Consider the following 14,931-nt stretch of genomic DNA (forward strand, 5'->3'; position numbering starts at 1 on the left):
CTGTTGATAGTTTATTTTGCAGTGCAGAAGGCCTTTAGTTTAATTAGATCATATTTTTCAATTTTTGCTTTTGTTACAATTGCTTCTGGTGTCTTTGTTATGAAATCTTTGCCAGTTGCTTTGACCAGGATGGTATTGCCTAAGTTATTGTCCAGAGTTTTTATAGCTTTGGGTTTTACATTTAAGTCTTTAATCCATCTCGAGTTGACTTTTGTGTATGGTGTAAAGAAAGGGGTTCAGGTTCAATTTGCTGCATATGGCTAGCCAGTTATCCAGGCAACATTTATGGAATAGGAATTCTTTTCCTCATTGCTTGTTTTTGTCAACTTTGTTAAAAATCAGATTGTCATAGATGTACGGTCTTATTTCTGGGCTCTCTATTCTGTTCCACTGATCTATGTGCCTGTTTTTGTACCAGAACCATGCTGTTTTGGTTACTGTAGCCTTGTAGTATAGTTTGAAGTCAGGTAATGTGATGCTTCCAGCTTTGTTCTTGTTGCTTAATATTTCCCTGGCTATTTGGGCTCTTTTTTGGTTTCATGTGCATTTAAAAATATTTTTATATTTCTGTGAAGAATGTCCTTGGTAGTTTGATAGGAATAGTATTGAATCTATTAATTGCTTTGGGCAGTATAGCCATTTTAATGATATAGATACTTCCTATTCATGAGCATGGGATGTCTTTCCATTTGTTTGTGTCATGTTTGATTTCTTTGAGCAGTGTTTTGTAATTCTCATTGTAGAGATCTTGTATCTCCCTGATTAGCTGTATTCCTAGGTATTTTATCATCTTGATACCAAACCTGGCAGAGACACAAGAAGAAAAGAAAACTTCAGGCCAATATTCTTGATGAATATCAATGCAAAAATCCTCAAAAAACTTGCTGAGTCCAGCAGCACACCAAAAATCTAATCCACCATGATCAAATAGGCTTCATCTCTGGTATGCAAGATTGGTTCAACATATGCAAATCAATAAATGTGATTCATCACAAAAACAGAACTAAAGACAAAAACCACATGATTATCTCAATAGTTGCAGAAAAAGTTTTTGAAAAAAGTCAACACCCCTTCATGTTAAAAACTCTCAGTAACTAGTTATTAAAGGAACATGCCTCAAAATAGTAAAAGCCATCTATGAAAAACCCACAGTCAACATTCTACTGAATGGGCAAAAGCTGGAAGCATTCCCAATGAAAACTGGCACAAGACAAGGTTGTCCTCTCTTCACCACTTCTATTCAACATAATACTGGAAGTCCTAGCCAGAGCAATCAGGTAAGAGAAAGAAATAAAGGGCATCCAAATAGGAAGAGATGAAGTTAAACTCTCTGTGTTTGCAGATGACACAATTCCATATCTAGAAAACCCCATAGTCTTGGCCAAAAAGGCCTCCAGCTAATAAACAATTCAGTAAAGTTGCAGGATACAAAATCAATGTACAAACATCACTAATATTCCTATACACCAACGACAGTCAGATAAAATCAGAAAGGCAATACCTTTCACAATTTTTACTCTCTATCCTACTTAATATTTCTTCACAGGAATGAAAAAAGAGGAGAGGAGAGGAAAGGAAGGGAGAGAGAAGGGGAGGGGAGGGGGGCAGGAGAAGAGAGGGCAGTCGGGGAGAGGAGAGGAGAAGAGCAAAAAAATCTGACCATGGAGTTTGCTCTGCACAAAGCCAGAGGGCTGTGGCTTCATACTCAGACAGTCAGCTTTTCTGCTTTCTTTTCCATTTAGAGAGATTGACAGAATATCTGTTGTTAGATATTCAAAGCCCTTAGTGTATTCCAAGTCTTCTTTTGATTCTTTGTGTTATCATAGGTGAGATTTTGAGCAGAGACTGCTCTTTTATTTAGGAAAGCATGTTAATGGTTGTTTTGGTTATGAAAAACTCTGCATAGCAAAAAACAAACAAACAAACAAACAAAAAAACAAAAAAAAAAACCAACCAACCAACCAAACAAACAAAAAACTCTGCATAAGAATTGACGAATGTTTTTCTGGAAAGCATAAGAGAAAAGAGATGGGGTTCTGTGGTCCTGGAGAAATGAGAAGAGTTGGAAATAAAGGTGAGCAGCCGCAGCAACATTGCAGTGTGTCAGACAGCTGATTCCTAGGAGAAATGGCCAGAAATAGAGAATGAACTTCAGGAATAGTAATATCTGCTGTTATCCTTCATGCCATGAATAAGCTCCCTTTGTTATTGAAAATTCATTTTCTATAATAGGGCGTGTTACTGACACCTTGGGGAGTTAATAGATGGAATGTGCCTGCTATTGAGATAAGACAGGCAAGGAAATTGTGGCTTCCACAGGTCACACTCGCTTTGAGGCTAGCAGAATACCAGAAGCATCACTCTGGGGGAAAACAGCAGTCCTGAATTTCTAGGGGATTCCCAGCAGCCAAATTCTCTGAAACCCAATGTAATCAGGCAGTGAGAACAGGGTAGCATTCTTATGTAACCTGAGTCCAGGAGAAGATGCAAAACAAACTCCTTTTTCCCTAAATGTAAAGGAAGATGGGATGATGGAATGATGGAGCAGTAGGCTAGATGCTAATATATGTGGCTTCGGACAAACCAGATGGCAGATAATTGAGTTATAATTCATCCAATAAGTGTTTATTGAGCACCTGTTATGTGGTAGGCACTGTGCCAGGTGCTAGGGATATAAAATCCAATTACACAGACAGTATCCTCAACAAATGTACATGTAGAGAAGAAGACAAGCATGTGGATCAGCAATCACCTAATAGTGAGATGAATAGGATGATGAGGATGACGCTCATAAGAACTAGCACTTCTCAAATGCTTGCTGTATGCTTGGCACCAAGCTTAGTGCCTTTCATGTTCTATAACATTTACACTTCCAAAGAATTCTATATGAAAAATCTCTTCAGTAGCCCTGTCTTATGCACTTAATCTAACATTTTTGCCCAAGTTCATAATGCTTATATACTTCTTAATTATGGTATTGAAACCTTATAGTCTTATTCTGGGGTCTGTCCTTTTCATGTGGAGTTATCAGAGTTTAGGGGAGGAGCTGGTGAATCAGTTGGTCATTATGGCTTTAAAGAAAGAGAACTGGTAATATCGAACTGATGTTAAAATATGAGTAATAGCTTCATAAATGATGTTGGGGAATGGGAGTGAGGAAAGGATGTATATGCAAGTTGCAAGCAGTGGACTAATCTGTGCTGCTTCTGGAGATATTCACAGCATGTCTGGCTGAGAGTGCTTTAGTTTAGTTGAAGCATAAGGATGAAGGTGGGAGTGTGGCATGGGAGGGAAAGTGGAGACCTATCAGAGATGAGTCTGGAGAACTAAGCAGATTCTTATCATGATGGGCCTGGTGTGCCAAGCCAAGGAGTTTGAAATATAAAGGCTTGAAGTCCATGGAAACATCTTCAGGAGCAGGGTGACCTAATCAGAGTGTGTTAGAAGGGGTCACTCTGGCAGCATGGGAAAGATGGGAGTGGTTGGAGAATGAAAGTGAGAGAGTCCAGTTAGGAAGGTGATTTGATCCACTTGGTCACTCAAGAAATGAGACAGAAGGCTGTTGAAGAGAAAGCAAGAGAGTAAACCAAGAAAATTACAGACAGTGATTCACGGAGAGCCTCACAGTTCCTGCGTTCCTTTATGTCCTTCCTTTAAAACTCCGAAAACCAGATCAACAAGCTCCTAGGAAATTACAGTGTTGGATGTCATCCTTGAAGCACAACTTGGGACTTGGCTTCCCTCCTGGCATGTCTCTTTATTGTTCCAACAGACCCACTCTTGAGGCCAGTGATAGAAAATGACCTTGGCAACTGCAGTGCAGATGCTAAAAGTAAATACTTGGGATTGACTTCTTGCACTGAAATCCTATGCCTACTCCTCACTATCTGTGTACTTCTTCTTGGGCAGGTTTTTATGAAACATCCCTGTCCTTCAGTTTTCTTATCTATAAAATGGGGTTGATAACAGCACCCACTTAGTAAGATTGGTGAGGATTTCATGAACTAATAAATACAATTTATTACATTGAGAAGACTGCCCGGTAGATGGAAAAAAAAAAAGAGCAATTAGTTTCCAGGTAACCATGGACCTGATTTCTGCCAAGCAGAAAAGCTGACTGTCTGAATCTGAAGCCAAGGCCCTCTGGCATGAGAAAACACTTTCCAAGACTTCTTCAGCCTCTTCAGCCCTCTTGCTGAGCCCTCTGCACTCCTCTTTAGAAGAATAAGAAGTTATTCCATGGCCTCAGTGTGCTGGTGATTCAGATGCCTTCTCACCACTGATGAATCCCAGGCTCCTGAACCAAATCCACAGAGCCTCCTTTTTCCATTAAGCTGAATAGTCAGGCTAAATACAAACTCATTTTGATCAAAACGGGAAGAAAAATTGAAGCCTGGTTCTACATGTGTCTTGGGCAATGGGAGATTCTCATTTGGGTTATGAAATTTCTTGCTGCCTTCCTTTGGCTAATAAACAGAATAAAGAAGGACCTCTAATTGGAAAGATCAATCCTATTTTGTGACATCCTAATTTATTTGACAATTTTGGACTTGGGCTCATCTACGGTTCAGAGAATCTTGGATTGAATAGGTGAAAAAAAGAGTTGAGTTTGGAATCCTGAAGGGAAAACATTGAGGACTTTTAGCTGTAAAGTCTCCAGGTGCAGGCAAGGAGTCCAGAGACCTGGAATGGAAATCCCTCAGTATCACTAAATCTATGCAGGGACATTTCAAGCCCATCAGGACTACTGTTTCTCTTCACCAACTAACAATCTTCTCAGGAGTGAGTCCAATCTCCAGCTATGGCTGGGGCACCCTAACCCTTGAAGGTGCCAAACTTCCTCCAACCTAATCTTATACCCTTGAGATCTCTGACACCTCCATGGCTATTATTTCACTACAGTATTTAACAGGGACAACTTAGCTCTGTACCTATTTCTCCAGGAACTGGGATCTATCAGAAATCAATGACATTATTTGTCATTGACAAATAGTCAATGAAGTTTGAAGAGGCTATAACATGATCAGTGTCTACAAGTGGAAGTAGATATTCACTAGATATTTAAGGACATTTCAAGAAGAGAAAATGGCAGGAACAAAGATGCAGAAAACAGAAGAAGGAAGGTATATATTAGCTATGGAATAAAGTTAAGCTGTTTTGATGAATAGACAACACTGGAGTGATTCAAACAAGATAACAATGTATTTCTTTCTCTGTCTAGAAGTAGGTGGGCAATCGGAAGCCAGTAGATATTTCTGCTCTGTGTGGTCATCAGGGGTTCAGATTCCATCTGGCTTTGCTTGCTATTTGCCAGCAATCACCAGCTCTAGGGCTCTGACCCAGCCCACAGGTAGGGAGAGAGAGAAGTAGAACATAGGTGATTTTTTCTTTAAATGGCACATCTGAGAAACTGTTCACATCGCATCCATTCACATCCCATTTGCTGAATTAATCACACCAAATTGTATTGAAGGCTGAGAAACATTGTTGCTAAGCGGGCCACCACAGACAGTTAAAACTCAAGGGATTTTATTATGGAAAGGAGGAAGGAAAGTGTGTATTGTGAGGGACAATTACTATCTGCTGCAGTGTTGGAGGAAACCTGTGTAACTCTTGCCCAATGTATGGAGGAGTAGCAGGAAATGAAATTTTTTAGTTTATCTGGTCTCAACTAAGGACAGCACGTTCTGTAACCCAGGCAGAGGGAGCAGAATGCGCAAAAACATAGAGGTGTACCAGTTAAAAATGAATACAAAAACTATTGTTATTATTATGTTAGTCCTGTGAAAACTTCTGACACAATGGCTTCACAGAAGTTAAGAAAAATTCACACTGGGACAAAGGACACCACGGTTCTATTTTAAGTAGAGTTGGCATAAAGAGATTGTCAGCTCTTTGCTCATGTATTATATTCCATTAGAGGTAATTGGTTATAAAAGACACCTGATTAGAATAATTTATGTGAATGCCTGTTGGAGTAGAAGGAAAGTCCATTTCAGTAAAAAACAAAGGATGTGTTACATGACATGTGACATAATGTGTATCGGTCATTATATCACTAGAAAGCAAGACATGTTATTAATTATAGCACACAAATCTGTATTTAAATTATCATTTTGGTCAAAGTGGGCTGAGATAACTATACTATGGAGTTATAGAAGTGAAGCTGAAAGCAGGAGGAGATGGTAAGGTGGATGGGATGTGAATTGTATAATGGATGTGCTTTGTAATGTACTTTTTGTTTTTCCATAGCAAACATAGATTTTATACTTAATGCCACATTATATCAAGGTGTAAGCTAATTATCTAACCCTAGAAAATCCAACTCTTGTCAAAAAACCATGATTATGGTCTTTGGAAGTCTCCAGATTCTCTTGTTTAAGAAGACCATCACCTCTGAAGTTTCCCTAGTAATTAGATGGTACATCCTTGTAAAAGGAACTGCAATTAGAAAAAAAACAGCTTGATGCTGTTGGTGATCATGGTGCTTCAATCAAGTGCACTGCTATAGTTGGGGTAACAGCCCTCTTGTTGACCAAAGACATTTCCTGGACATGGTGATGCTTGAGAATAATTTGAGCTTTCCTCCCCCAACCCCCACACTGCCTATCCTGTTAAGTAAGGGCCTACTGGAAGGTAAGCTAGCAAGTGAGAATTGGGAAGTACTAGTGACAGATTTTTAGCTTCATACCCAGAAGACCAGCTGCTCCATGGTGACCCTGCTTTGGCAAGCTCCACTGGCAGCTGGTTAAATGTGTTGCTTTTGGCAAGTACCCACCAGCTGTTCCCACCTGTGGTCACATGCAGGATCTGTCACTTATGCTTATTAGATCTGTAAATCTGGTGGATAATCTGACCTGTTACAAAGAACCTCATGCATGGTGTATGAGTACCAAATATAGTGAATCTCCTTTCAGTGTGTGATTATTTTACACGCAGCTTTTTATTTGCTTTCTCTCATACCCACACAACCAGACAGTGCTTGATCAAGAGACTAATTAATTGGAGAAGTCATTCTGCTGCAGGATAGCAAATACATAAGACATCAGAACATGGTGCACCACTGAGAATGTGCCCCTGCTCAAAACCATTAATTCATGAACCCATTACATTTATTCCCTCATTGCTTACCTTATTTCTCTGCATGGCAGTTGAAGTCATATAACTTGCCATGTGAAAGAGTTACATAAGGCACAGAGCATGAAATACTCAGAGAAGTCATTATATTAATTAGATTCTCACATCATAGGGTCGTAAAAATTAGAACTGTAGAGGATCTACAACATGAGGTCATTTGTGCCCATCTTCCTCCTCTCTGCCTTCTGCCCAGATGGGATTATTTTCTATTGTATTTACTAGTTCTTTGTCCACTTAAGCAGGAAATAGATTAAATATGGCGCTTTCTCAGTGGTCCATCCAGTGTTATCACAAAAGGTCCCAAAGTAATTGACACTACCTCCCTTGAACCTGTGTGATGAATCCTCACTCAGTGGCCTTTCCGCTATAAATACAGGACCTGTCCCAGCTGACATGCTTGTATTATTGGACAGACTTTAATCTTAGCATTATACAGGCCCACATTTTTCCTCCGCCAAACGCTATTTGCAGTTCTGTCCCAGATGTAACAACCTAATCAAAACAGAATTTCACAGAGCACTACACAGAGGATTGGTTTCTAGGGGATTGTGCAACAGGTATCTGTATGTTTACTGCCTTGTTTTATGAAATTTGATACAATGCAATTGGCAGAGTGCACGTTGAATACTGGAACTCAACTCATAAGTAATGAATTGTAAATGATAAGGTTTAGCGATAGCCAGAAACATTTTTATGCACTCAAATGCCAGTATTCTCAACTGTAACATTGCTGATGTTAAATTAACACATTTCTACCTTTCTCCATTGTCTTTCTCAGAGATGTATATTATCAGCTGAACAACAAACGCTGCCATGTTTAATATGCAAAAGAGAAAAATTTCAATGGTCAACAGAAGCAGGAAATCCATTAAGAGCACTCTGCCACAGAAATGGCCAAAGAACAAAAAAGCCCATTAGAAATGACAGAAATTGAGAAATTTTGGGGTGAAATAGTTTTTGTAAACCATCTTCTTAGAAAACTTGTATTAAGAACATACTTTATAAAAACAATGTTACCTAAAAGAAAAAAATGGACACATAAATATTTGGCCTATCACCGGCTGGTGGTATGAAAGCACATAGATAGCTTTGATTCTTCTGAGCCTCATTATCTTCATTTGTCAAATTAGGGTCTACAACATCTACAGGCATACTTTATTATCTTGCACTTCACTTTATCCTACTTCACAGGTATTGCACTTTTTACAAATTGAAGGTTTGAGGCTCCCCTGCATCGGCAAGTCCACTGCTGCCATTTTTCCAACAGCTTGGCTCACTTTGTGCTTTTGTGTCCCATTTTGGTAATTCTCACAATATGTCAAAATTTTTCATTATTATTACATCTGTTATTGTGATCTGTCATCAGTGATATGTGATGTTACTATTGTAATTGTTTTGAAGTGTCATGAACCACACTCATATAAGATGCCGAATTTAACTGATTAGTGTTATGTGTTCTGACTGCTCCACCAACTAGCCATTCCCATCTCTGTCCCTCCCCTTGGCCCTCTCTATACCCTGAGACACAAGAATATTGAAATTAAGCCAATTAATAATGATGGCCTGTACATGTTCAAGTGAAAGAGAGAGTTAGTTTCAAATCAAAAGTTAGAAATGATTAAGCTTAGTGAGGAAGAGATGCTGAAAGCTGAGATAGGCTGGAATCTAGGCCTCTTGTGCCATTTATCCAAGTTATGAATGCAAAGGAAGAGTTCATGAAGGAAACTAAGTATTACTCCAGTGAACACATAGGAAAGTGAAACAGCCTTATTGCTAACACAGAGAACATTTTAGTGGTCTGTATAGAAGATCTAATCAGCCACATTTCCTTAAGTCAAGCCTAATCCAGACCAAGGCCCTAACTCTCTTCAGTTCTATGAAGGCTGTGAGAGGTGAGGAAGCTGCAGAAGAAAAGTTTGAAGCAAGCAGATGTTGGTTCATGAGGTTTAAAGAAAGAAGTCACCTCTATAACATAAAAAGTGCAAGGTGGAGAAGCAAGTGCTGATGGAGAAGCTGCAAGTTATCCTGATCTAGCTATAGTCACTGATGGAGCTGGGTACACTAAACAAAAGATTTTCAGTGTAGACAAAACAACCTTCTAGTGGAAGATGATGCCATCTAGGAGTTTCATAACCAGAGAGGAGAAGACAATGCCTGGCTTCAAAGTTTCAAAGGACAAGCTGACTCTCTTGTTAGGAGCTTGTGCAGCTAGTGAATTTCAGTCAAAGGCAATGCTCGTTTACCATTCTGAACATCCTAGGGTGCTTAAGAATTATGCTCAATTTACTCTGCCTGTACAGAGTAAATTGTTTTCAAAAATGGGACAACAAAGCCTGGATGCCAGAACATCTCTTTATAGCATGGTTTATTGAATATTTTAAGCTCACTGTTGAGACCTACTGCTTAGAAAGAAAGATTCCTTTCAAAAGAGTCCTGTTCACTGACAATGCACCTGGTCACCCAAGAGCTCTGATGGAGATGTACAAGGAGGTGAATGTTGTTTTCATGCCTGCTAACACAACACCATTCTGCAGCCCACGGATCAAGGAGTAATTTTAACTTTCAAGTCTTATTATTTAGAAAATACATGTTGGAAGGCTATAGCTGCAATAGTGATTCCTTTGATGAATCTGAGCAAAGTCAGTTAAAAAGTTTCTGGAAAGAATTTACCATCCTAGATGTCATTAAGAACATCCATGATTGATTCATGGGAGGATATCAAAATATGAACATTAGCAGGAGTTTGGGAGAAGTTGATTCCAACCCTTGTGGATGACTTTGAGGGGTTCAAGATGTCAGTGGAGGAAGTTATTGCAGATGTGGAAATAGCAAGAGATTTAGCAATGAAGGCTGAAGATGTGGCTGAATTACTGCATTCTCATGGTAAAACTTAAATGGCTGAAAAATTGCTTCTTATGGATGAGCAAAGAAAGTGATTTCATGGGATTGAATTGACTCATGGTGAAGATTCTGTGAACGTTGTTCAAATGGCAATAAAACTTTAGAATATTACATATACTTAGTTGATAAAGCAACAGCAGAGTTTGAGAGGAATGACTCCAGTTTTGAAAGAAGTTTGATGGGGGGTAAGTACTGTCAAATAGCATTGCATTTAACAGAGAAACGTTTTGTGAAAGGAAGAGTCAATTGATGTAGAAAACTTAATTGTTCTCTTATTTTAAGAAGTTGCCACTGCCACCCAAGCCTTCAGCCACCAACACCTAAGTTCACAGTTATGCACCATAAAACAAAACCCTCCACCAGAAAGAAGTTTATGACTGTCTGAAGGGTCAGATGGTCATTAGCATTTTTTAGCAATTAAGTATTTTTAAATTAAGGTACATGCACTTTTTATATATTATATATTTAAAATGCTTATATGCATATGTGCATAATATACCTTTATTACAATATTTACTTTATAGTGGTGGTCTGAAATCAAACCTGCAAGGTGTGCCTGTACCATCAAACTCAAGGCATGCCTGTACCTTCAATTCCCATCTTTAAGATAGCATTTTAAAGAATCAAGTTTGATGCTGTAACAGCAAGAACTATTTAAATGGTAAAAAAAAGTAAATAAATATAAAGTATTATTAGCATTCTTATCATTAACAACATCTCATCCAACTTCTTCATTTTATAAATATAGAAACTGAGGCTCAAATATAGTAGAACATTCATTCAGAGCACCAGATGCTACACACTAAAGCTAAGCCAATAAACAAAGTCTGTCATTGCCCACTGGGTGCACTTTCCTTTACATAACACAGAAGATTCACAATATTCAAATTTTCTTGAAGATAAGTGTGTGGCAAAAGGGTGATACACTCTTCCAAAAAAAAAAAAAAAAAACCTTGCTCTTGTACCCTGCTGCCTCTATCATTTTAGCATTTCTATAAAATATTATACTTGCAAACTGGTATATAACAATTAGTTAATTAAGTCTTTGTAGCAGATGGTGAAAGTTTATGAATTGAATCAATTAATGAATAAATACAAATAAACTGTTGCTCTCATTAGTGTCCCTAAAAATATGTAAATGGCACACATTTATTTTCATAGTTCACAGATGGAGGTATGGAGGCCCACAGAGACTCTGTTTGCTCCTGGGTAGGTGAGTAGTAGACAGACACTCAATCTAAAAAGAAATTTCAAAAGGCTATCATTAATTTTTCTTTTTCTTTCTTATCCAGATCAAAACTGAGTAGAGGCTGTTTACAATCTTTTCTTCCTGTCTCCTTATCTATCTACCATTTCATAATCCAATTTGGCCTTGGCACAGAACGAGTTGCACAAGCTGTGAGCAACCTGGATAACACTCAGTTCTCTGTCCTTCTCTTTCTGAAAGGTCTCACAATTAGAGGGCTAGAGGCAAAAAGAGACTGGGACTTTGGAACAAGTGCCTGGGAGGATAAAATGAAATCTTCCATTGTGCAAAACACAGGTAATAGATGGTCCCATTTTTGGTAGAGATTTTGTGCAGAAGGAAGAGGAGGGAGATCGTTGAGTTGTTTGTGGCTTGGCGTTTCTTTCTTTCTTTTTTTAAATTATACTTTGCTATCCCTCCCCCAACCCCGCACCCCACGACAGGCCCTGGTGTGTGATGTTCCCCGCCCTGTGTCCAAGTATTCTCATTGTTCAATTCCCACCTATGAATGTGGCTTGGCATTTCTAACAATCCTAACATCTGGAGAGGTTTGTTTCTGTCCCAGAGCAGCCCTGGAAACACCCCCACAGCTATGCCTGTCCCTTAGGCCACCATGATGGTGTCAGTGTAGAGTCAGAACCTCCAAAACATTTTGTGAGACAGGCTCATGCTACGCCATATTTCACTGATGGTTAGCACTGCGTTAAAATGTCATTTCAGGCAATTAATATTTTATTTATAAACACTTATAAATATTTATTATAAATGACTATTTAAATAGCAGCTCATGAGAAAACAAATCTATTACATTTGTATTAAAACATCTTTGGATGCTTAATTATAGGACTATTTAGACAAATCATTAAAAATTTATGCTAACTTTCTTGAAAAGTCTGTGACAAACCCCATTCTTCCCCCATTTAGTTGACAGTGCAAATTTGATAGGATAACACAAAAAAATGAAAGAAAAATCCATCCCAAGTTCCCCTCTCTAGTAGTTAGATAGATCCTGTCTTCATACCAGGGAAGCCAAAAGGCATTTTAAAATATTTTCTTAAAAATTGTCAGAAAAGGGCCAGGCGAGGTGGCTCATGCCTGTAATCCCAGCACTTTGGGAGGCCGAGGAGGGTGGATCATAAGGTGAGGAGATCGAGACCATCCTGGCTAACACGGTGAACCCCTGTCTCTACTAAAAATAAAAAAAAGATTAGACGGGCGTGGTTTTGGGCGCCTGTATTCCCACTTACTCAGGAGGCTGAGGCAGGAGAATGGCGTGACCCCGGGAGGCGGAGCTTGCAGTGAGCCAAAATCATGTCACTGCCCTCCAGCCTGGGCGACAGAGTGAGGCTCTGTCTCAAAAAAAAAAAAAAAATTGTCAGAAAAGAACAGGTGTGGGGGCCCCCACCTGTAGTCCCAGCTACTGCAGTCCCAGCTACTGCAGTCCCAGCTACTGAGGTGGGCAGATCCTTTGAGCCCAGGCGGTTGAGACCACGGTGACTATGATCCTACCACTGCACTCTAACCTGGGAAATAGAATGAGAATTTGTCTCTAAAAAGAAAAAAAAAAAAATGTCAGAACAGATGGACTCATTTTGGATAAATGTTCCAGGCTTACCTGGAATCAAAATTTGTCATGTCTCTAAATGTATCTGATTAAGAATCTTCGGCTTCTACAGCTATTTTAATCAGTTCCCAAACATGTGATCCACATCCTACTTTTCAGCCAGGAAGAAAAATGGTTATTGCCTGCATTGATTTGCTGTAGGGCATATCACCTTACCCCACTCTGGTCTGAAAATAGAATTAAAACATTCTATTTTGAGAGTGGTAGTTCACCAATGTATAAGAATCTAAGTGTACATTTTCCTCTTTTATGAATCTTAAGTTTAGGGAGAAAAGAAAGTATATGGGACTAAATCTCTTTACCTGGCTGTAACTGATTTCTTTCTGTTGAGAAGCACGGCAATTTCCATAAAGCACATATTTTCACCTCAATTACTACACTGTTTAATTGAACTTTATTTAACCTTCTTCTAGTATTTGTATTATAACTGGCACAAATACCCTGTAAGACTTGCATACATATGGAGCTTTTGCAATGACCAATTTGAAAGGAAAGTTGCAATCCCTTCATATATTTCAAAGAATTGCTCTTTGAACATTCTGTTGTGGTTGCAACATGTCTCTCAGTTATACTTAGTTTAATTGCTGTTGGCTTTTAGTACAAGACAAGTTCACTCCACTACATTACGGAGTGGTTTGAAACAGCATCATAATCCATAAGGGTTATCTTATAAATTTTAAGACCATCCAACCCCGTTAGCTGTTTTAATGATCTGAAATATGTTTTTGAAAACTGGCATTATTATTTGTAGTGGAAAATATCATATAATGTGAAAAAGATGGCCTGGATGTTTTGCGTAATCAAATCAAGATATAGAGATGGGCGAGCATTGTGGAATAGAAATGGGAAATCTGGAAAGATACGCTGGATAGTGATCTCTGATGGGCAGAGCTTTGAAATAAAATCCTAATAACCTGAGGAAATCATTTTAAAGACTTTCAGAAAAAAAAAAAAGACATACAAGAACAGCCAGTTCTTTTCCTGGGGTCTTTCCCCCCTAAAGCCCCAGTAAACAATCTCAAGTGCAGTTAAGATGTTAACAACATTGTTTTGAAATATTTGCCATAAGGTAGTACACTATGGTGAATCATACCCTAGAAGTGAGCAATAAGATATTATTAAAAGACACAGCCTTTACATATCTAATTCCAGTTAACCACTTGTAACCTGGTTACAAATGCAAATTTGAACCACTTGTCCAGTTTTCCTTCTTTCTTATACAAACAAAATCACCATCCAGTATTGATATAATTCTCCAAGCAGTGAGACCTATTGACCTATTCCAGAAACATCTAAGCATCATTCCGTGAAAATTGTGATGTTTAGTTTGTTTCTCTGGTTGGGGGTCTGCTTTTTATTTTGTTTTATCTCAGAAGCAGTGGCTACTTTTGGAATTTAGCTTTTGATTCTTCCTTTAATCCCACCCAGAATGCAGTGCTTGTAAACTGTACCAGTGTGTCACCTATCCTCTATTTATTACATCTTATGCTTTAAATATCACCTCTGACAAACAAAAGAAAAGCAAATGTCCCTAAATTTCCTGAAGGGCTGAAACATCAAGCCCGGATTATTATTGTTTATGTCTCAGCTTTAGCAGCTCCAGTGTCTCCACGGTCTGCTGTGTGCTGGGCTGGCAATGATGGATGGCCATTACGGCAGCTTATTGGAAATGGCTTGATTTATAACCTGTTCTCCTGCTTCAGTCTAATGGCTTCATTTCTTTCCTCCAGTGCGTGATGCCACAGCCAAGGTCATTGCGCCAATGGCCTTTTGTTGTTAGTCTGCTGATGACCAGTGTGCCCAGGAGTCAGCATGGGGAGGGGTGAAGGGGGATAGGACACAGGAGGGGGTGAGAAGTCTGGGGGTGGGGAATCGCCAACCTTTACATTTTAATTTTTTTTTTTTATCTCAGCCCCCGATTACTGCAGTAGAACAGTAGATTAAATGCTGTCTTCTATTTGCTTCCCGTGCTTGCCAGACAAGGAGCTGCTTTATGATCCTCAGTGGGGAAGTCTATTACTCA

The sequence above is a fragment of the Macaca mulatta genome, chromosome 13, assembly GCF_049350105.2.
Source record: "Macaca mulatta isolate MMU2019108-1 chromosome 13, T2T-MMU8v2.0, whole genome shotgun sequence".
In the NCBI taxonomy this organism is placed as follows: Eukaryota; Metazoa; Chordata; class Mammalia; order Primates; family Cercopithecidae; genus Macaca; species Macaca mulatta.